The sequence below is a fragment of the Trachinotus anak genome, unplaced genomic scaffold, assembly GCF_046630095.1.
Source record: "Trachinotus anak isolate AG129_WGS33_773 ecotype Australia unplaced genomic scaffold, CSIRO_AGI_Tana_v1 ptg000008l, whole genome shotgun sequence".
Taxonomy (NCBI): domain Eukaryota; kingdom Metazoa; phylum Chordata; class Actinopteri; order Carangiformes; family Carangidae; genus Trachinotus; species Trachinotus anak.
The window spans coordinates 10,065,115-10,088,487 of record NW_027273859.1 but is presented as its reverse complement, the minus strand read 5'-3'; the positions used below and the strand labels follow the sequence as shown (position 1 = coordinate 10,088,487).

At 44.4% G+C, this 23,373-nt stretch overlaps 1 protein-coding gene across 3 annotated transcripts in view; it reads right to left on the bottom strand.

Annotated features, from left to right (window-relative positions):
* The window catches only part of LOC139623874 (tetratricopeptide repeat protein 28-like), a 166,168-nt gene that overhangs the window by 87,042 nt on the left and 55,753 nt on the right, over positions 1-23,373 (bottom strand). The window lies entirely within an intron of this gene.

Here is a 23,373-nt window from a genome sequence, read left to right as displayed (position 1 = left end):
TCAAAAATCTGTTTTCTCTCTCTTTTATAAAAGGAACCAAGGAGATTTTTGCGCAAGATCTGTGCAAGCAACTAATAATTACAAGTTGTGAGATAAGAAGAGGGAACAAAGAGAATAAAAATACATCTTTGAGTGTGAAAGGCAGCTACCGCAGCACCATCACCACCCACCACCCCCTCGGGCCTCCCTCTCAGACACATGTGTCATTAGCCATCCTTTCTCTCAGGCTTGATTGATGTTCCCTCTCCTAACACAGCCATGCGTCACTAATCATTTCATATGAGACTACACGCAAAAGTGGGAAAATTGACTAACCATTAAGAAACCATTTATTGCCAAAGGACGGCATTAACTGGCTGACATTGACTGGTGCTTTCATTTAAGGTTCACCCTCATCAACGGCCAAGGAGCTATAAGAATGTTAACATGTGCTGTGTTTGTTTAGGAGAGGATTATAAAGATATCTCGACCTATTTGGGTTTTGTCTGCTGCAGTTGCCCTTTTTACTGTCGTGGAGGCTTTTCAGGTGCTTGACCAATATTAGCAGTCCATTGCTGATTGATGCATTTTTCTCCTCGTTCTGTTGTCCATATTATTCAGGGTTTGGTCAACTGGCAGAAATAAGGTACGCTCGCGCTAAGACTGGGCCCTCGCTTTCCAGTGGAGTTGCTGAATGTGTGGGAGAATGATAAGCTCAGACTAGGGGAATCCTGGGAAGGCTGTGAGGCATTTTGTGAGTAATCTGACCCAGAGGGCAGGCTTAGGCCGCGCCATGTAGTAAAGGACAATGAGCCAGAGCAGTGGAGAAATTCATACACAGCGGCTTCCCCCCCAAATGACTTTAGACACGCTTCCGTCCGCAGAAACAGATTATTGCTGTTTATCCTCTTTTCATTCTGAATTTTTACATGTGTGAATTGGAGTCTTTGGCCTGATAATGGCAGTTCTCCACACCTCCCTCTCAGCTATCAGCGGTCCAGGCACTCCGATGTGTACTTTTAAAAAATCAATTGCTACAGCTGTGAGATGGGAGTGTAATACTGAATACATTTTATGTTTCCCCCTCTAATCTTCTCCCTCAACATGTCAGACAAATTGTGCTGCCTCTGCCAAATCTAATACAACTGGCCCCCTTCTCCCCACAATGTGTGCATATATATGCACACAAACAAGCCCAACACACACGTATACTGGGGGGGGGAGGGGGGGGCAGCTGCAAGTGGAGAGAGATGAAGATTGACAATGTGGTGAGTGGTAATCACAGCCAGGAGAGGATCAAATATGTATGAAAATACCGTGTTATAGAAAAAAACGCATTCTTCACACCCTGGAGGATAGACCATGTGTGTAATCTGTATGCCGTCTGTCCCCAGGCCCTTGTGTTCCTGCTCTTCAAACTCATTCACCCAGACCTGAATTATATGTGTTTTTGTATTGAAAGATAACAACTGCCCACAATGCATTCAGGATTCAACCATTCAAAGCCCTGCCTCCCCTGTGTCATGGTTAAGTCCCCTCTACCACCTCCCGTCACATTTCCCATCCAGTTGCTTATCGCCTCTCCCTCTGAAACGCCTGCACTTCCCTTTTTCAGCAAAACTGCAATTCCACCACTGGGGATAATTTATGCAGCGATTTATCCCACCACATCTCGTGACCACCTGTCATGTGGAGATAGCTTTCTTGGAACTATTAAGCCAACGCAGTTACCAGACGGGGGGGGGGGGGGGTCTCTGGTTCAGTCACCATCTTAACACATAGCAGACTTCCACCTTATGACTGTGGGAGCTGATGTTACAGGCAGGTCTGCTGGAGCCCAAACCACTGGTGTAAGAGCCTCTGCCTCTGAGATGTATAGACGTAGACATGGAGCTCGAGTGTCTCAGACGGGATCAGGGAGAAGTGGGAACAACGTTGGGGAAAATGAGCCATCATCAAAGCATGCGCGAAGGCTGCCCATGCTGCAGACGGCGCTGGAACGGCAGAGTGTCGCCATCTTTCTAATGACAGCCGATTTAATTGAAAATCCACTCTTCTTTGTCTGAGAGCAAACAATCCAGTGTAGAGGAGCTCTCTGGCTCACTAGTTACCAGTGAAATAACAGTGAGAGAGGCGCGGGGAAAGAAAGACTGAAAGAGAGGGGAGAGAAGAGAAATAAAAATGAAAGCTAAGAGAAGGAAAGTAATAAAAGAGGGCAGAGATATGGATGGAGAAAGGGGGAATTACAGATTGGACTGAGATAAAGAGGCAAAATGATGTGAGGGTGTGAGAAAGAAGGGTGAGAGATAGAGAGAGAGAGAGAGAGTGAAGAAAAGGGGGAGGGGACGGGGAGCCGAGTAAAATCCAAGCTCAGCAGTCTTCCTCGGGCTCAATTTCCAGGACATGATTAGTTTGGAGTGATGACATGTAATGGGCGCAATAAAAAAAAAGGCTGCTTCTCCCACTCTCCCTCCCTAACTCTCTTGTTCTCTCAAAGAATCATTCGGCCCAAAATAGAAGCCTGCACTAAAGCTTAAAAACTCTGGGGACTGGTAGCCTTCATCTCTCCTTTTGTTCCACAACTGCCATGCTTGTAAACCGCTACTAAAACAACCCACTAAGTATCTGTCAGTATCTCCGTGTCTTTCACTGCAAAGCACCCTGGGGTAGTTCCAGCCAAGTTGCTATCACTTCTTAATTCTTAACTTGAGAGCTGCTCTTAAAAAAGTGTCCTCGCTGTCTCCCTTTGGCAGGAAACAATGGCCACTTATTTTCACCCTGCACAGTTATGTTGCCACTTGTGGCAACTGCTGAGCAACAACCTAATGCCTCTCATTTTCTCTTTTCTACCAAGGAAAGTTGGTTCACATCAATTTGTATGGATCCTGATTAGCAATAATCACAGCTTTTCTGACTCATGCAACCTCTCCGAGACTCATTTGTTAGCATTTAGACAACAAGAGCAGAACTTGTTATAGTAAAGGGCAGGCTTTAGAGCCAGAACACATATTTTGCCTTCAACAGGGATCAGGATTTGCAAATAGGATAAACATTAATAGCACGAAAAAACGAAAAGGAAAAATTGTGTTGTCACAACCTTCGGCTGAATTGTGCATCTGTAATGGTTGAAAATGCAGCCTTTAAAGCATGCTGTATCCTTTTTCAAAGGAAGAGGTAGAGAGGAACAGATTTCTGAGAAACACGCAGAAAAAAAGGGAAGATTTGGCCATTTCTGCAGGGAATGTGATGGTTGGTTGACAGAAACACAAGCCTCGCCTAGCAAAACACTGCAACCAGCCCCCTGTGGAGAACTTGGGACTGTGATAACTAAGCAAGAGAACGGAGAACAAAGGGAGACGAAAAAAGGCATGAATATATCAGGAAGAAAGCTAATTGACTTCAAAACACTTGCAAGGGTTTTGGGGTTAGTGAGCTCCCCTCACATGCCCTCCCTCCTCTCATTGTGCCTGCTTCCTTCAACTTATAACCTCCTGCTCTTCCTCTCTTTTTATGTTTAAGTCGTATTCCCTTTTCTTTACCTCTCCATAGTCACATCATGGTTCAGTGTCTAATTTCTGCTGCCTGCTAATATCACACTTAGTACCGGGCTGCCACTGAGCACAAAGTGTCTGCTCAACCCACCTGTGCTCCTGATCTACTTAACCTTAGACAGACTGGACTCTGGCCACACCCAGGCCCCCTGCTGCTGCTTCAGAGTCCCAGACAGGGTGTCCTGCCTTGGCTCTACCCAAGTGAGCAACAACCTGGTCTCAGCCCCGAACACCAGATTGACTCTGTCTGTGTTTGCACCCTGTGGCTAATGTAAATACAGTCCATCTGCTAATTCTAATCCATCCAGCCTCAATTGATGTACAGGCGCAGGAACACATGCATTTGCTTATGTGTGGCATAAACACAGCTCTAAGGGGGATGAGATCACCTGCCATCTGATAGATGTGATTAATTGATACCATCACTATTGTTATAAAGCCTTTGTGCGTCCTATCACCTGATGATCAATGATGATAAAACAAATGGCAAGCTGCTTTTGCAGAAATCTCTCAACATAATCTTGTCCCGAAGGGTAGACACACACACACACACACACACACACAGCAACAACCTCTGAGATAACAGCATCCACAGGAATCACAGCATCACAGACACAAACACACATGCACAGGTAGACAAACGCACGCAGTCACCATGGTAAATCATACACTTCGACGCGAACGTGCATAAACATCCACACATGCACGCACACAGAGCCTGAGGAAAAACATGCAAAGAGATAGAGTTTAAGAGTAAACATGGAGAGGGAGGATCATGAGAACTCAGCAGTTTGGGGATGCTAGGAGATTAGCTGTGGTTAAACAGAGCAGATACATGCACTAAATATGCTGCAGAGTTGTTAAGCTAATCGCACACATCCTGGGGATTAGCCCATATACTTATGTTAGGGAACCCAAGCAAGCCAACGCTGTAAACACATTAGTGGGTAGAAAACAGAGTCACAGACACAGGATGCACTGTCACCACAAAACAAGAAAGAAAATCATCATCTCTGCTTGGAAGAATTCAGCAAAACGCAAGGGAATGAGTCCCAGTGCAGTGAGGCCTGTGAATGTAGGCCAAGTGTGCACATGAGCATTTGCATGTGTGAAGCATGTGTGGTGTACTCTCATCTTCTTGTGTTGGTGCTTAAGTGTATGCAGAATAGCTCACACTGCATCAGCACATGTGAAGCAAGTGTGAGTGTGTGTGAGTGAGAGAGAGAGAGAGAGTGTGAGAGAGAGAGAGAGCGTGTGAGTGCAGAGCCTCTGACTTTGCACATCTCACGCATGCTGGATGAGTTCTTTCCCTATAATCTCATTTAAATCCCCTTCACACACCATAATTCAATTCTCTCTTCTAGACAATGACCATGTCATCTTAATCTGGCAGGTAGATTATACAGCATCCCACACAAGACTGCTAATGCTGAGGAAACGGCTCGGGCTATTGTACGCGCCTTCAAGGTTGGATGGGCTGCTATAGATTGCTTTGGAGGATTGCTTCTGCCACTCATGTTTTCCACCACTGGTTTCTCGCTTTTAATCTGAAAAAGTATTTCCCCTCTTTTCAGCATTTGGAAAAACCTGCCCGTGTTTTTCTGAGGGTTTGATTGGTTGAACTTCAACAACCCCAATGACATGCTGCTCTGAGCACTTTTCTTTGCTCATCTGTTTCCTTACGTGTGATGCAGCTTCTGAATATTCATTAGCTCTCTCTTTAACAGGAGCCACCAATGTGTGGGCTTCCCATCGCAGGAAGGTATCTTGTTCTGAAGCTACAACATTACACAATCCAACTGACCAAAAGGCAGACCTGTGGTAAATGCTTGCAGGTGTTATGACGGGGAGCTGTACTGAGCTGCTGGAGATATTGAGCTGGCAGAGCGCATATCTAGCTTACGAGCTACAGCTCCCATGAGACGTAAGTGGGTAATTGAGCCAAAACAAAACCAGCTAATAATCTGTATTTCTACAAATCCTGTTTGATAGTGAATCAGATATAATTAGAATTTTTAATTACTGCCAGTAATCAGCTAGAACATTGAGGCGAAATGGAGTGGCAGGTGTGAGCACACTGGTTGTCTGGCGTTGAGGACCTGATGCCGCCCCCCACAAGTCTCCCCAGCCTGCTCAATCAGATTATAGCTAAACCATCCAGCCATAACAGGGCCTATAAGTCCTCCTTCATGCCTTAACCACTTATCCCGCCTTGATCCACCCAGCAAGGTTCCCTAAGCACTGGGCCCAGCATCCCGAATTTCAAAAACAGTGTGACTACAGAAAAATAAAGCCAACTTTGCAGCGTATCAGAAGTAAAATTAGAGAAATTAAAGATTATGTGTAAACCAGTCAGTCGTGTGGGCACATTAGCATACTAACAAGCAGCCCCAGAGTGAGCCTGCTCCTGCCATCCAGTCCAGCTTCCTGCTGACCTCAGTCTAAATGCTGAAACCAGAGCCTCGGGATCACAGGAACACTAATGAAGTGTGATGCAGGCCAATGTTACGACAGAGATGCACCACAGCATTACAATAGCCTATGTGATCTCACCCCTCCCACTGCTCCGCTCCTTAAATCACAGGCCAGAATTTCCTGACGCAGTCCAGCTAATGAAAAGCAGAAGCCCAACAACATTCCTACGAATAATGGCACAACAAACAAACAGATACCAGTGCAAACAAAGAACCACACAATGAAAATAGCATTACAGTCTGACCACAAACCTCTGGAATATTGTAAAGAATAGACAGCGGGTGCAGACAGTCATCAAATTTGCTTATTTTGTACGAGACCACAACAAGTGACACTTCAAATTATTAGTTTAGCTCCCACAAACTTTTAAAGCTTTTTTTTTTTCTATCAACACATAAAAGCCACATCTGCTCTATGCTCCTCACAGACTTTGGCTGGTTGGACTGTTGACAGACAGTACTGAGAGCCTCTCAATAGCTCCATGAACTACTTATCTGTTGAGTAATCATTTAAGGTGAGGCCAGCGAATACAAGCAGCAGCCAACCACCGCTGAAGTGGAGACTGCTAGAGCAAATGCCAAACTGTGATCCAAGCATCTACGTATATCATGTGGCGTGACTGAGCTGAGGCAGTGATCACATCAGCGGAGTCTACTTTCATCCTCGGAGCGTTTGTCTCTTCAGAAGTAGATCTGACTGTGGAGCAGAAGGTTCCTCCTGCCTCCAGGCTGTTCCTGTGGAGGTCTTCTCCTCCTCTGATCAATCCCCTGTGTCCCTTTGTGGGCCGTCCAACAGGCCAGCCAAGCAGACAGGCTCAGTCAGACATGCTTTTCGCTTACTTTTGTCTTCCTCTGTGGACCAGAGGGAAGGCTCTCCAGCTGGACTAAGTTTGCCTCCCTTGTCTTTATCTCCCTAGTTGCAGACTACAGTTGTTTTGGGTGACACACTGCAAGACCTGTACTCGGCATGTGGCTGTGAATATGGATGTGCGCACTGGGGGAAAGCGCCAGGGTGTTCAATACATCGTAACCTCAGAGGAATGCATCGTGTCTCTCTGCAGAACACGTCTCTGTGTGCGTGTCTCCATTGTGAGCTTCTCAGAACAATGGAGCCAGTGTGAGCCAGCACTGTAAAGTGGTCTGTGGTGCGACCAGGTGTCTCCTGAGTGGATCCCAGGGGTCCCATGTCAAGATATGCCTCTGATATCCTAACACCTTTCACTGCTTCTGAGGAAGGAGAATAACCTGAGAGGCCCCTGAAGATCACATCCCAGCACAGAAGAATGCTAAACACACAGAAGGACATCTGTTCAATTTTGCAGACACTGTAGAGTCAGAATATCCTCACAAGCACACACACACACACACACACACACACATCTAGGCAGCCGTACAGTTGTGTACAGATTGACATTTTTATATATCACACATCACACTATTCCTGGACATTCATTTACTTGAGCTGCCTACTGTGATCTATTCAATAGATCTATATCAAAAAACATACCTGTGAAGTTCATTCTTTTTATGATTACAAGACTGCTCTGCCATTCCACAACACAGCTCAGTGGATCTATGTATTATACATGTTATTTCATGTTCTGTTGCCAATGCTGGAAAGTCAAACAGTGTAACACCACTGTCATCTCCACAGAAGAAATGAAGCAAGCAGCCAAAGAAGTGGAAATGCTTCTGAATAAATTCCACATTAACTCATTTATATACTGAACTGTTTCTGTCAACATCCACTATAAAGCATTATCAGCAACCCCCAAAAAAGCACTGCGTCTTTACCAGTCTTTTCCACTTTGAGTGTGGGCAAAGATGTCAGGTAAAGGGATCATGGAATTTGGTGTGTGAGCGGCTCTTTGATTTTAAGATATTAATCCGAGTCTGTCTTTGTACTTGCGCCTTGCTGGTTTTTCCAGATGGAAACTAAAATAACCTCAATCTCTTTCCTTCAGAGAACTTTTACTGTAGTCAGAAACACTATTTGTTCTTAATGTATACTCCATTGCACTGTGTTCTTAAATTGGCAGCATTTGCAGTCTCCATAAAGTGGGAAATACAAGACTCACAGTAGTCTGCAGACGTCTAAAATAGGTCTGTATGCCAACCCAAGTTTTATCCTCGTCTGCTGTTCCCTATATTCAAAAGGACAAAGCAAGGTTCCCACAGAGAGGCAGGGTACTGCTGTATAGAGAGGAAATAGGGCTTTGTTTGGAAGGACATGGCTAAATATAACCGCTCTCACCTTCCATTCTGTCTCTGCCACCAGTTTTACTCTGCCGGGGTCCCAGTTGCACCCTAGTCACAACCAAATAGACAGCTGGCAGTCAGTTATGCTCCCTCACTTCATGCTGCGCACAGGGTCCCTCAGCACCTAGCAATGTCAAATGCACCATTCAGACACCCCTAAATATTTAATCAGGACAAGTAGAAGGCAATCTCCTACATCCACTAGCATTAAACATTTAATACCCGGCTGGCATGATATCTAGTCAGCTGAGATTTAGTCAAGAGACACATCCAACGGAGAGCTGCAGACACTTGTTCTTCCCTAGTTAAATTACTCAAAGACAAATCCCACAGCAAAAGATACAGAACACAACACTCAAAGATCTGACACACCCACACACACACACATACACACACAAGCACACACACACAAACTGGCAAAGGTAAACTTCTGTACAAACATATATCATCTGTGGGAGCTGAGGCAGGTAGGAGACTTGTGAATCCCATCAGTCACGGCTTTAGACTGAGGTTAAAAGCAGGACAGAGCAGCAACTGTCAGCGCACACAAACCAACCAAGGACAGCGAAGGAGGGCTGAGGGCAATATGGTGCACACGGTAGAGATACAACATCACAAATCTACACAAGGGCAGAGTTTGTTATGATGTTATTACATTACAGACCATGCATGGAGTTAGCCTTCCCAGTTAAGGGGAATTCCATCGATTTTACACATCAAAGTCTGTTTACAGCTCTCCGGTAGTACAGCTGCATATGTGGGAAAAAAAGTGTTGTTTAAAGCCTTTTTTTGGCTCCAGAGAGAGCTGCACAAAATCGGTTGGGTCTCGAGACTACAGGTCTGAAAATGAAAAAAAACAAAAAAAAACTGGGTGTTTGGAGTTAGGAAGAAGCCCGCTCCTCATCTCTCCATGAGGCTGGCAGCTCAAGGCTAGATTGGTCGCTACTAGCATAGAACATCAGAGCCTCTGACCAAACTGTCAGTAGTCGAATTGCATTGTGTGTAGGATAAAGAACATCTCTGATTCTGCTGCATCAATTTTTGATCCATTTTTGTGAACAATGGAAAGATGAACTGGAAAGGCATCGGTGGGCAGTTCATCTGTCCAGCAATGAATCATCTTTCAGGAACCTGGTGAACATATCCGGTGTATCATGGTCAGTGAATTACAGGGGCCTTAATTCTGAACCTGAATGTGGGAGCAACACGTAAGTTTGGTTGCCGGTCTGCACACGTCGTCAGTTTCTGGAAGAAGGAGATGTGTGTGGTCCAGGTCGATACTATCAAGTGGTATCAAGTATGCACATAGTATATACTATACATACAGGCACAAACACACACACACTTGCACGCAGATACAGATGCAGATACTGGAGGTGACCCAGCACAGTGACAGGATGGGACGTGACTTGATTAAGAATGGCGAGGTAAGAGTGATAAAGTACCACCTAAATCCACCCACATCCTGTGACCCTGCAATAAGTCAAACACCAACGACAGCCACATGCACCATAAATAATCCTGTCGCAAGTCAGGCTGGAGCAGCCCTCCCTCTGCTCACGTTTAGATTCATTGTTTGACTAAATGTGAGACTAAAAGTGGAAAACTTTGCTTTCGGGAAAACAAACACAAAGCAGACATACCCCATATAACAACTAATAAGTTGCTAAAGGCAGCTAAATCTAACTTTCTGTTCTCTCTTCCTCTTTCATGCTCTCCTGAGTCACATGCACAGACACTCTGGTAAACACAAACAGCACACACACATTCACAATTCGGCCTCGTACTTGTGATAATTCATGCAATCACACCCAAACACATGAACACATCATGTGGGGTTAATAGAGCAGGTGTCCACTGCAGAGCTCCCTCTGTACCCTTGGCTCCTGAGCCAATTTTCTGGGCTAATTTGAATAAAAAAAATCTGCAAACATTTGCTGGACCGTTCAGGCTAATGTTCAATCTGCTGCTCTTTGACACAGTGCCACCATACCGTGCATCTCATTTCCATTCCTGAAGCCTTACCACAAACCCGCCAGCACTGCAGTGTCATGTGGAGGAAACAGAGAAAGGAAAATCTGGAGGAAAAGGAAGGAAGAAGGGAATAGTGTGTTTTTATTTGCGTAACGCTAAAAAAAAGACTCGTACACACAAATGTGTCAGCAGAACATCATCAAGGTCAAGGGAGAAAATAGAATTCTGTTTGTGGTTTCAAACAAATCAGTACAGGTGAAGGAAAGTGCTGAAAAGAGCACAGATATTTCACAGAGAAATAATGGTGCGGAAAATACATGAAATTGTGGGGAGAGTCTTGCACTCACCACAGGTACAGGCACTGTCAAGATGCTCTAGGAGACGCACACATGAACACATAGAAACACACTGTGTGTGTGCGTGTATATATGCTTCTCAGCTGATGTGTAAGTGTCTTACATACACAAGCTCACAACTCCCAGCACATAAAAAGTGAAGCAGAGAAGCAAACTGACAACAGTAGGATCATCTCTTTTGGAAAAACAATAAATGAGGAAAGAGGATGGAGGCAGGAAAACATGCTCCCATGATGATATACCGCTTGCTCTTACAGTTTCCACTCAATTTCCTCCTCTTATTTCAGCACCATCCCGAAGATAATATCTCTCTCTGTCTCCTTCTCTGTTCCAAAGGCATGATGAGGGTTGCATAAAATTAGCTGCTTGATAGGGGGGAACTTGTCCAGGGGCAACATGGAGGACCTTGTTTCCAAAGAGTCTCGACACACTCTGTTCAACCCCCCATATCCCCAAGTAACAACACAAGATCAGATAGAGAAGGGAGAGGCCTGTTTAAAATAGCACCCCACAGACACTCTTCTGAAGATTTGAACTACCAGCAAAAAAAAAAGAAAAGGCATAAAATTATGAACTCTGCTCTGACATTTCCTCCATGCTCAGTCTGTCGTGTAGGCTCCTACCACCCAAAATGAATTAGGTATCAAGTGCATGTATTGTGCATGTTATGTTGTTTATCGTGGTCAAAAGGAAACAGAAGCTCTTGTCAAAAAACCACAGAGGTGAATCTGTCATCACACACCCTGCGTGCACTGACAGGTCAGAGCCCTAAATGCTTCATCTACTCTCTGGTATCCCAGTCCAATTACAATTCGTCCCACCAAGCCCTTTTCTTTCCACACTCTCACGGGCTGTCAGATTCTGATATGGAGGGCGTTGCAATATTGAAGGTCGGTCACTCTGCGCACTTAACCTCATTTCCCAACACTCTTCTCTGCCTCTCCCAGAAGAGCCTTTTGATTGGTGTCCATTTGAAAAGCGGGCTTTGGGTTTGACGGGAGGGGTACGGAGGGTAGGGGAGATCAGAGCAGCCTCAGCGCAGCCTGAGAAAGGAGCTTTTTGGAGCACGACTCTTGACTGCAGTCGGTTATAATGGTTTTCAATTAACCAAGGGAAAAGACTGAGAACTAATCTGGGCTAGCACAGGAGAACCAGTCATGCAATATTCATGTACACAAACTAATGAAAGCCCAGATTAGCCTACATATTTACATGGGGTCGGTAATGTGTCGTCCACACATTAAAGGAGTCTGCTGCCAAAAGGAGAGGGAGAAAAAGACAAAAAGAAATCGAAACAGAAGAAGGGAAGGATGGCACATTTGGAAGCAGAGCAGGGAGAGAAGAGATAATGAAGAGTAGGAAGGAGATCAAGAGGGAAAGAAATCAAGGAGAAAGAATGAGAGGTCAACGGGACACCGGGAAGACCTTGAACGAAGAGGAAATGGGATCATGAGATAAAGAGGTGAAGAAAAGCAAGAGGAGGTACGACTTCTCAAAAGAGATTAAGGATCATCTGCATTTTGCCTTTTCATCTGCCTTCGCTGTAATCATTCCTCTCTAAAGGCAGACACCAGCCCCCACTCAAAATGACACCAATCTGAATGAGTGATCTTGACAAATTGGGCTGCTAGAAAAAAAAAAAAGAGGGTGTTCGTTTGAGTGAGGAGAGGGCTGCAGACAGTGGGGAGTCTACGACAGGACAAAGATATAACTGTAATTGGCTGCAACACTCTCCTCCTTCCCCTAATCTCCGACCACGGAAAGTGGCGACTGGAGAAAATGGCACAGCGAGCACGAACAGACTGCCACTACAGCAAAAAGCTCTGCAACTATATATTTCAAAAATGTCTTAAATGTGTTATGTACATGCATCAGAACAATATGGGAAATTCACCCATAATCCTTAGTAGGTCACAAAAGACTTAGAAGACTTCAAAGCTGGATTAATGTGTGACTGGACATACCAATTCCACACTGGGTAACTTCTTACCAGGCATTAACATTGTATGTCAAACAAGAAGCTAATCATGGGTTTAGTTTGAAAATATCCTTTGACCTTTTGTAGAGGTCTCAGAATTAATTTTATGCTCCACAGATATCTAATTTTATGCTTTTACGGACTTACACATTTGCAGAATAATGGAAATGTCCTGATATTTTTCTTCACTTAGCAAACCACTGAGCCTGGTGTGCTGCAAGATGTTCTGTGCTAACTGTCTGTTTCTGATTCATTTCATTACCAGTGAATAAGATGCTTGTGTACATGTGTACACTGCTGGGTCTACGGTGAAACGCAACACAGAGAGAAACAAAATTTCTGGCTGACTTTGAGAAAAAACCCTGAGTCTGTTGTTTCAGGGATCCAGGGAGACTAATGAATTCTGTGGCTAGCAGGTTCTCCCCCCACTCGTCTCTACCTGCCTCAACTTCTGGAAATGAAATGTGAGAAATGGGCCAATTTACAGCTAAAGGCTGTTTCTTCCTAAGAGACACTGACATAAAGATGGAGTACTGAGGATATGCAGAGGTAGTTGGGGAGAAATGAGGAGTTTGAATTTAGACAGAGAGAAAAAAAGGCAGAAAAAGATGTGAGACAGGAAAGCAAGACGTTGGCACTAATATGAGTGTCATCTCTGAGGGTAGACAGAAGTGCTTGAATTGCATTTTTGGCCTTTAACTTCTCTCACACAAAGAAACTGGAGTTGAAGAGCGGCTCTTGATCTTTCCAATCAGCTACCATGACAAGAGCTGCTCAGATATTCAACATGCAGAAACAAAGGAGGATGTCAGCATGAAGAAGTTCGCTGCACTCTGAGAAGTTGGAAAGAAAAATATAAAGAAGTCGGGAAGAAGCAGGCAGAACAAAAGCAGTGGAAGGAAGGACGACAGAAACGAATACGAGAGGTCCTCCGCCATCTGTTCACAATTATGTCTGGAGTCCATACTGCAGCTGAAGTACTCTATAGCCTGCCATTACCAGGGTAGTGCCATAGCTCTGTTACAATGTCTAACAAAAGCATGATGCACTTTATGTTCAACAAGTCACGCGTGTGCCTACAGACAGCAGCATGACATACGGAGGTGTTAGCAATCTGAAGACACCTACAGAAAACCAGGTCATTGTTTCTTTAACATGTGACTCCATTTTTATTCTTAATGAATTAAAAGATGAGACACCTCGAGTGTCTTTGACAGACACAGTCACAGTTTCATGGTATTTGGTGGAAGAAAATGCAGAATGCACAGTGACAGAGACAAAGCTTTCTGATTGCCCTGACATCACATCTGTTAACTCCTCAGTACAGCGTTGAGAGGATGAGACCAGGAGGTTAGAGGAGTAGGTGGGTGGGCAGCTGGGAGGAGTATCATTATCCTTCCCCCCTCCCACCACCACCACCACCACCACCAACTCCTCATGGGACCAGTTACATTTTCATTTGATAGGAACTGGAAAACCACCATCTGTAATTAGATTACACATAGATAGACGGAATGAGAAAAAAAATCTTAGTTAATTAACTCAAACCATATTCTAATCAGGTTTCATAACTCCCCCTCCTCTCAACAACCTCCGATCTGAATCCTCTCACAAATCCCCCGGGACTCACCATCACACAAGCCAAGTAGAGACAGGCACTCAAACAAGATCATTTGACGCTAATTTTCCAAACAGGAAAGCACTTAAAGACGCACTCTGATTGAGACAACGAAGCACGTGCATCAATACCTAATGAGAAGAAAATGGAAGTCATACAATGCATACTGGATTAAAGGCAGAAAAACACCTTTGTGTCCCATGTTGTTTTGTGTATGTTTCCTGTGATGATCAGTTCCTGTGCCAGGGCGACAGTTTCCGTCATCACAGGAAACGAGGACAGGGAGTTAAATGAGTCTCTCTTTATGGGAATGGGGACAAGTGGCTGTGATAGCAGTCAAGGAGGTGTCTCAGAAGGAGTGTCACCTGCCACATTCGCATCGCCATTATCTGTCAACCTGCCTGTCCATCTGTCTGTTTGCAACAAGGTGCTCTGAAGACTGACAAACTCCATTTACAAAGGAAACATGTGTCACATGTGCTGTGCAATGAGGAAGAGCAGCGCCCTAAATGTGGAGCGCTGATCTGCAAGTCTGCCATTGTTCAACAGTTTTCATCAGTTTCTAATTATTAATCCTGTAGTGGAAATAAAGAATTCCAAAGTATTTTATCAAAGCTGCCTCGCAGACAGTCATCAAACTGACAGCTCAATCACACAGCCATTACATTTGTCTCTCACTTTGATTAGAAATCCATTTCAAATGTCAAGTCTGTTTTTATTTTTCAGAACAAAGCACAGCATGAACAAAAAACAACAGAGGACATATGCCACTAAAACAAGAAGAGCAAGAGATAAGACGTCAAACTGTTTTGTTACTTTGACATTAAGATATCCAGTTAATTACCTGCACAGAGGAGCTTATGATTTCACCTGTGTCTGTTTGTTTATCTGTCAGTAGGATTACGCAAAAAGCACTGAAACCATTTGCAGCAAACTTGGTGCATTCTTAATGAACAACATTATTGTATATCTTACCAAAAACAATGCACCTGTGCTGAGAAATTTGGTCAATTTCTATTGATTAAGGCCTTGCACCATGTAATTCATTAACTGAAGCAACAGGGACAAAACCAACTTATTAAATTACATTTTTAACACAGTGCCAAAAAGACACACTTTAAAACACCAACTGGCAGAGAAAAACACAGCACTGTTAACAGATTTGCAGCGAATAGGATTTTACCAGATCAAAATTGTTCCTTTGGGACCAAGAGCAGGTTGGCACATGGAGGACTGCTTTAATTTCTAAACACCTGCTCACTCTCTACTTAGACCACAAAACACAACAACCAGCACATAGCTCTTTCTCCTCTCCAACAAACAATCCTGGTCTGCCATTTCACTGAGAATGGCACCTCAGCCAACCAGTCTCCCCTGAGTGTACCCGTGTGTGTGTGTGTGTGTGCATCAGAAGAGCCACCATCACAGCAGCCTGCACCTGCCCTGCCTGAGGCCCTACTCTGCAAGCTAGGAGCAGCAGCACAATGCGGGGACAGAGGAACGAGGGGATGGAGTGATAGAAAGCTGGGGGAAATGGATCTTCTGGCTTAAATGTCAACAGCTTAGCTCAAACCAACTATAGTGCATTTGAAGACCTAATATTCATATGAGTTTCAAGCTGATAGCTGTTGAGCTTGTGTACACTGCAATGCTATAAATAATACAATGTCCCAGTTGTCTGGAGGAAAATAAAATCCAAGGCTTCCAGGTAAGAAGTTTGTGTGCAAGTTCAGCTGTGCATCCTTACAGGGACCTGCTACAGACAGACAGCTTAGCCTGTTTGAGGGCTACTGCTGCTGATGGACACATACGGTTCTGTTCACTGACAGACTGAGGCATGGATAATTTCACATGTCCACATGCCATCCAGCAAGGATATGTTACAATAATGTCCCTGGGGCACAGTTACAAAACTGTGCAATGCCCAGCGGCAACAAACAAGAAGTATCCAGTGTATCCAGTGTGTAAAGTATAATATATCCATTCGTTATACACAAGGCTCAGCAGTTTGAGTCAGCACCTCAGCACCTGAGCTGTACCTTTGTTTCATCCAGTCCTAATGGGGCAGCTGAACGCTGCTATTCTGTTAAAGACACTATTTCAGTGTTATGCCTGGAAAATACCAGCACAGCTGATGCAGCCTTCTCTGCAACTGGAAAAAGACAACATTGTTCATAGTCAGACGACGAGGAGGGGCTTAATACGTACTCCCAAATGTAAATTGGGAGGATAATTTCACACCTGAAGCGTTGCACCAACTGTTGTGTGCCAAGTTACAGTCTTTTGTTCCAATGAGTGATTATGTATACTTTTTTTTTTTTACAGCCCTCATTGGAGCAGCTGGAACGAGTGCATATACTGGTTTTTATTACAGAAGACAGAGTAGCATTCATAGCACTAAACATGTTGTATTCAGCATGGTTTCATCATGCAGAACACCCAGACAGGTGGCTAAGGCAGCAAACACATTTTACATGGCTATAAATGCAGGCATTACTTAAAATAATGTAACGTCACACCATAGACATTGTGCAGTGTCTGGCTGGGCCCTGTAGCGGTGTTCATATATATTTAAACGGCTAAGAACCTGCTGATGCTCGAGATTTCACAGTGGTAACTGGAGCCCTCTCCAGACTGCCCAACAATATGTGCTCTAATGTGGCCTCTGACCCCAGTCACAGGAATATAGATCAAGAGAGAGGACTGGAGGAGGGGAGTAACAGGCTGGAGGAGAGAAGAAGAAGATACAGTATTTCAGTATCTCTGATGGATGATAATGTTTCACAGTTTCCATCAATCATGTCCTGTCTGACACAAGGATATCGCTCATCTGTCAAGACAACTATTTTCCAATAGACTTCATGACCAACACAAAAAAGGGGGCGTTTTAAAATGCACAAACACACACAGTATGTGGGATAAACAGGCCGGCACATATATTCATGGAGGGTGGGGTAAGCATTGAGGTTCAAGTCACATCCACAAAACAAACAAACAAATCCCTATTAGGTTTAGGTCATAGACAACCTCAGAACATGCACAGCAGGGGGTAACACAGTTGGGGTGAACACAGAGGGGGCACAGAGGAGCCATAGTGAGGGGGAGGAGGCAAAGACAGCATTATACTGTAAGTAGCTATGGCTCTATTAGACTGCAAAAGAACCCCTAGTTAAATATATAAAATCTATGAGGCATGAGATCATTTGAGATGGTGAAGAATGGGGGATGGACCACAGAGGTTGGTTCTGTGGTCCTCATTACTGAGTCTATCTCAGCGTGCCTGTCAGTCACCACCTGTCTGTCTGCCTTGTTAAGGGAGCTGGAATCATGAATCTCCCTTAGGAGACAAGCACAGGGAGGATATGGAAGCGCTCCTGGCCCACATATCTTAGCAACGATAAACATATGCCTGACATAAGTATCCCAGTATAAGCCTCACATAAATAAATCCAAACTTACAAGAGGGAACGGCAACTAAACTGAGCCCTGAGAGACAGACAGGGACAGGGCTCAGTGGGTTGCACTCAGCGTTATTTCTCCTTCCTTCCTGCAGGTTTTTACAGCCAGCAGTAAAAAACTTTCTTAGGCTACCCTCACCACGTTCAGGATGGCAGGAGAAAGCGAGGAGTGGCAGGGCCAGATAGGCCAGAGTGACGATGAAGGGAACTAAAACAATCTGCTCTGGGCTTGGTTGTTACTGTGACCCCTGGAGGAGCTTTTAGTGTGTGTGTGTCTGCTACACGGTTTGACTGCAAAAACACTGCACAGCGCCTATTCCTCTTCAAAAACTGAATGGGAGAGAGAGGCTCAGACTGATCTTGTTTGCTTCTCACTTGCACTTGTGCCATTTATCCAAGTGGGCAGCACTCGTGAAGATTCAGAGGTTAATTGACTCATTTTTTTTCAGGCTCAATAATCATCAATAATCTACTCAAGAACAAGAGACTGACCACTCAGGTGCCAGACCAGGCCATCAATCCAAGGAATGGAATGTCTGGTCCTGGCTACATGAGGGCTACAGCTAAGCCATGGACACACTCCTGGAAAATTGAGCCTTCAAAGAAGGGCTTATGAATCCCATCTCTGACAAAAGAAGAGATGGAATTAGTGGGATTAAGGAGCATCAGTATAAGGCAGGGTGGTATTAGTGGTGCTCTTCACACGTCTCCATCCAGGCTGGATCACAGGCCCTCTTTAAAACACACGAGCAGCGAATGTCTGTCACAACATACAGCACTGTGTTGGATGGAGACAGCTGCAGGGCCTGAACACTGAGTTGATACTATGCCCGGCCCACTGGAACCAGTCCAGTGCAGAGTTATAAAGGAATGTAGGAACTGCGGTTTTGGCAGCTGTACTCTGATAAATGTTGTGAAACAGAGACAAGTATGCATGTTTTTCAGGCCATATGCTGAAGGGATGTGGCTCTAGTGCCATCAACAGCCCTCATTCAAAACATGCTTTAGCCAGCTTATGTCTGAAACACTGGCTCTCTGCAGTATATGCAAGACTGAGTACATAATACAGAAGCTTAACCAGTGAAAAGAATGAAAAGAACAGAGCTTAAGTCTTACAGAGGACTGTTCCACCTCATAGAACAAGGAAATGTGTTCCTATTGATGTGGTCCATCAAGTCAGGTCCGCTTTATTCCCTGTGGAGGCACCCAGAGGCAGGCACCTCCTGAGCCCTGAGAGCAGCTGACCACACCCCTAGAACAATGACCTCAATAAAATCCAACATAGCTCCATTTGCTCAAACAGAAGCACTGGGGGGTAAAGGAAAGCTGTAGCAAATCAGAAATGAGTGCTCTGAGGCTTGCAGGAAAGCATTACAAATGGACTGTTGTACACATAAATCAATCTTTGCATTTACCACTTGCTATCCAAAAATCCATCTCCACAGACACAGTGGAATATGCAGGTCCCAGGAATGAGGATTAATGAGAGCGGGATAGCCCAGTTGCCAATGTCGCCATTGTTTCTCCTGTTGTATTTTGACAGTGGACTCCCAAGAGCACCTTACCAGCTTGTGCATACTGCAGACCCCTGCGTTACAATAAGAGCAAGGGAGGCCTCGCATTCCAGGAAGCTCGTCTTTCTGTCCTCCATCTCTGTCCAGCTCTCCCAGTGGGAAACGGTGGACTGGGATTAACAGAGCGAGTACAGCACATAAATTTTAGCCATATTGCTGAGTCGCTGTTCCCCACGCACCGCGCCCATCCCCCCAAACACACCTCCTTACCTGAACCCAATCCACTACCCCCACCCTATCTTTGCACAACCCAGGAGGATGGGCCAGGGGGCTGGCCACGCAGCCGCATCCCGTTCCACTCGGCATGCTGGGCCGTAAATACTGCACAGCATCAGGAACAGCAGGTGCTATCACTCCCTATCATTAATTATCCCTGCTGCATCACTCTGGGGCCTCTCGCTCCTAAACTCCAAATCTCCTGCACCATCTTATTCTTCTGCCTCCATCCCCTGATCATTTTCTTTCACTTTCAAACTCCAGCCATCACAAATTCTATCAGTACGCACAGCTCTACAGCAATCCTATTTCTTCTCTTCAATATCCACCCACCTACCTACCTTACTTCCAACAACCCTACAATCTAGCCCCATTCATTTGTCCCCTGATGTATCTCAGTCTTTGTCCAGCAATCCCAGCTTCTCCCAAATGATTCCTTCCCCCCACTGACAGCCTTGACTGCTTCCTCCTCTCCTCAGATGTGTGTCTTCCAGCACTTCTCTTCACATTCTGACGGGTTTTCCCCTGCTGTAAATGTATTCCAAAACTGCTGTGCTGCTGCCAGCCAAGAGACGTCACAGGGACTGATGGTGCGCTGGGGGGAGAGACAGCCCTACTCCCCCCCCGACCGAAGAGCTCATAAATAATACCAAATCAAAGAGGGAAAGCAGCATGAGAAAACTCCCTGAGGTGAAAAGCCAATGAACATGGTCAGAGATGTAAGAGTGCGCCTGCTGATGGTAAAACTCCAAGCTCCCAGTGAGGCTGGCCACAGAAACATGAGCAGGGCATCCTGTCCCTCTCAGGTGAGAAGGCTTTATGTCAACTGTGTGGAACCCACTGAAACATCTGGCACAACCACAAAAACAAACAGTCGCTTCCTTCTGGCTTGGTCACACTGCCACAAGGCATAATGTGAGCTCTAAACGTAGAGCCTGGATTCGTAACATGAGACCACCCAACATATTAACAGGCTGTGAGTAGGTCCGGCTCAAGATAACACGGGGTGATGATGACTTAAAAATACATCTGGCAGCAAAAAAAGAAACATGGAATGTTTTTCAGCTGTTGGAAAAGAAATTCATGGACAGGGAAAAACCACAGTCGAACTCAGTGTCTGATACAGACAGGTATAAGTCACACAGGCCGCTGGAGTCCATTATTCATGTCCAAACCACATTGGACAAACATATGAAGACATGAAAAAACTGCATTTCTTTTACTTAGTGCCTTAAAACCAACAATCCCACAGAATGTACCCTGGTGGCTGTTGTTCATTTCAGTACACTTTTAGGCACTCAGCCATCTCTTATCTGACTCACTGAGTTAGCTTTCCCCCAGGACAGGTACTGTCCATATTTTCTAATGCTTACCTTCCTACAACACAACCAAAGAGCACTGCGGTGGCCGCTGCTTTACACCCACCCTACCCAACTTATGCTATCAGGCAAAGCATTCCTGAGCCTCACAAACACAAAACATAAGTGTATATTTACTTTAAAAGGAAAGGGACCAACTGTGCATTGCTGTACTTGGCTTTTAAACCCATCAAAAAAAGGTGTCTGAGCAGAAAGCATTGATTAAGACTGGGCTGACAGCCTTATACAACCATTATCAGAAACCCTGGTCTATGTCAGCCTTTAGTCATATTCCTTTTCTTCCGTGTTTTAACATCGTGTAACAGACACTAGTTTCTAATCAGCTCAGATGTTCAGGGCATCTCCGCCACACTGCAGGAAGAGAAAGTTAATCACCCAAATCCCCTGAAAAAAGAAGAACTTTACTCTCTTTCTCTATCTGTTTCCAGAACAGATAAGCTATCTGCCAGCCACAATTAAGGGAATTGCTCTCTCATCTCTTCATTGTCACAGATCTGGAATTTTCACTCATTAGTGTAATCCATTATGAAGAGGTGGGCTGGACACTGGACACAGTATTATTCTCCTACACTTTCTATTGATTCCCATCAAACTGCAAGTAGGGGGAAAAGAGCCAGATTGAAAAGCTGATAAACAAGAAGCAAGAATGGGGAAATTCAAGGACCTTTTGTGGTATTAGTGTGTGTGCGTCTTCTAAGCAGAGCACTGCATTGTAAAGAAATGATTTTCTTTACAATGTTCAGCACAATAGCTGCTTTCATTCCAATGCACTGCCTGCTATTTGAAACATCTTAGTCAGAGGACATCCTTGGCAATAAACCAGGGTTCAGGGTGAAGGGACAATGTCAGACACACACACACACACACACACACACAAACACATACACACACGATATGGGTGGCAGGTAATTCAACATATTGAACACTGCTCTGTGGGTCCTTGTTTTCCGCTCTAAGTGCTTGTGTTCATCCATATGCATCTAGCGTCCAACATCACGAACAGGTAAATAAATCAACATCACACAAAACAAGAGTAACCATTTCCCCCCTTGATGAGAGCCACCAGAACCAGCGATCTGATGGAACGATCATCTACATATGAAAGCCAGTGTTACTTTTAAGATATTTTCAGGTTGAGCACATGTGACTGCACTGTGGTTGGGAATCAATTCCTGCAGTGAGGAAAGGCTTTTAGTCCTCAAAGGGGGGTCTCGTGGATGATTCTGGCAGATACAATGCACAGCTGCAGAAATCATTGGGGCACGCTCACAGCTTTTATTTTCCCTGTTGATAATTCAACATTAAGAAGCTTGATTTTGATCATTTACATTCATATCTTCTTTCAAGATGAGATTATCCACACTAATGACACATGATGTGGAACAAATGACATGCAGAAATTAATTCAGGCAAAGAGAGGCATAAGTTACTAAAATCATGCACAACTAAGTGGGTTTCTACTACTAGTAGGAGCAGTAGTTATGGTTACACTTCCTCTGGCACTGGTGTCTTGTTCTCTTTATACTGGGGGGTTATACAGACGAAGCATCACCAGCATGTCTCAGATGAGAAGACAAAAATATCTGGGCCAGGATGAAAAACTACTGTTTATGCCATTGTTGAACAGAGTCTTTAGGGAAAAATAATGTTTCTAATGATGCAAAACAGCTGATAGAGGAAAGAAAAGAGTTGAACATCCTTTCATTTTTCTTTTCTAGACTCTAGACCAGAGCAAAACCCACTTCTGCATAGGGGGACTGCTTCTTGTCAGACAAGTGCCCCCTGCTGGTAAAAATCTTACCCATCGACATTTTAGTGCTACCAATTTTTTTTATAGACCCCAGATGATTTTCAGACATTTTCCATGTTGTAATACCCCAAAGCTATGAAAATGGAGCAATAACCGAAAGTCAGATTTAAAGAGAAATGGTATGTCTAACCATGAGAACAAGAAACTGAGACACATGTTTTAGTCTTCTCAGAGAGTCCTCTAAAAAAAAAAAAAAAAAAAAAAGGGTCTGTTCATTCTGAAACTTTTAGGTGCAAATCTTACTAAGGTGCATTGTTTTACAGTCCATATTTCATTCTCAAAAGCTTATTTCTCTTTGGACACATGACTCAACACTGTATCTGCTTCCAGCTCCAGAGATTCACTGCAGGATACATTAATCACTGATGTCTTGATTAGTCCAGATTAAGACTGTAGGCCTGTCTGATGGTGTAAGGAGATGCACCAGACACAAAACACAGGTCAGACTATGTAAAAATTAACATAGCAACATTTTTTAGATACCTAGGTGTGTGCTTTTAATATGCAAGCATATTATATGTGTGTATAGTGCAGTGCACAACAGCTGATTCTTGTCTCTTTCATAATAATTTAGATAAACTGGGAGGAAAAAAATGCATAAATAACGAGACAGATCAAAGTGGGGGGGCAAGAGAAACTTGCTTATCATTAAAAACTCTGCTTTGGTTACAGTTCAGTTATGTACAGTACAGTACAGAGCAGTCCCGGTGTACCTATCTACAGCCTATATCATCTGTAGTTAACAAA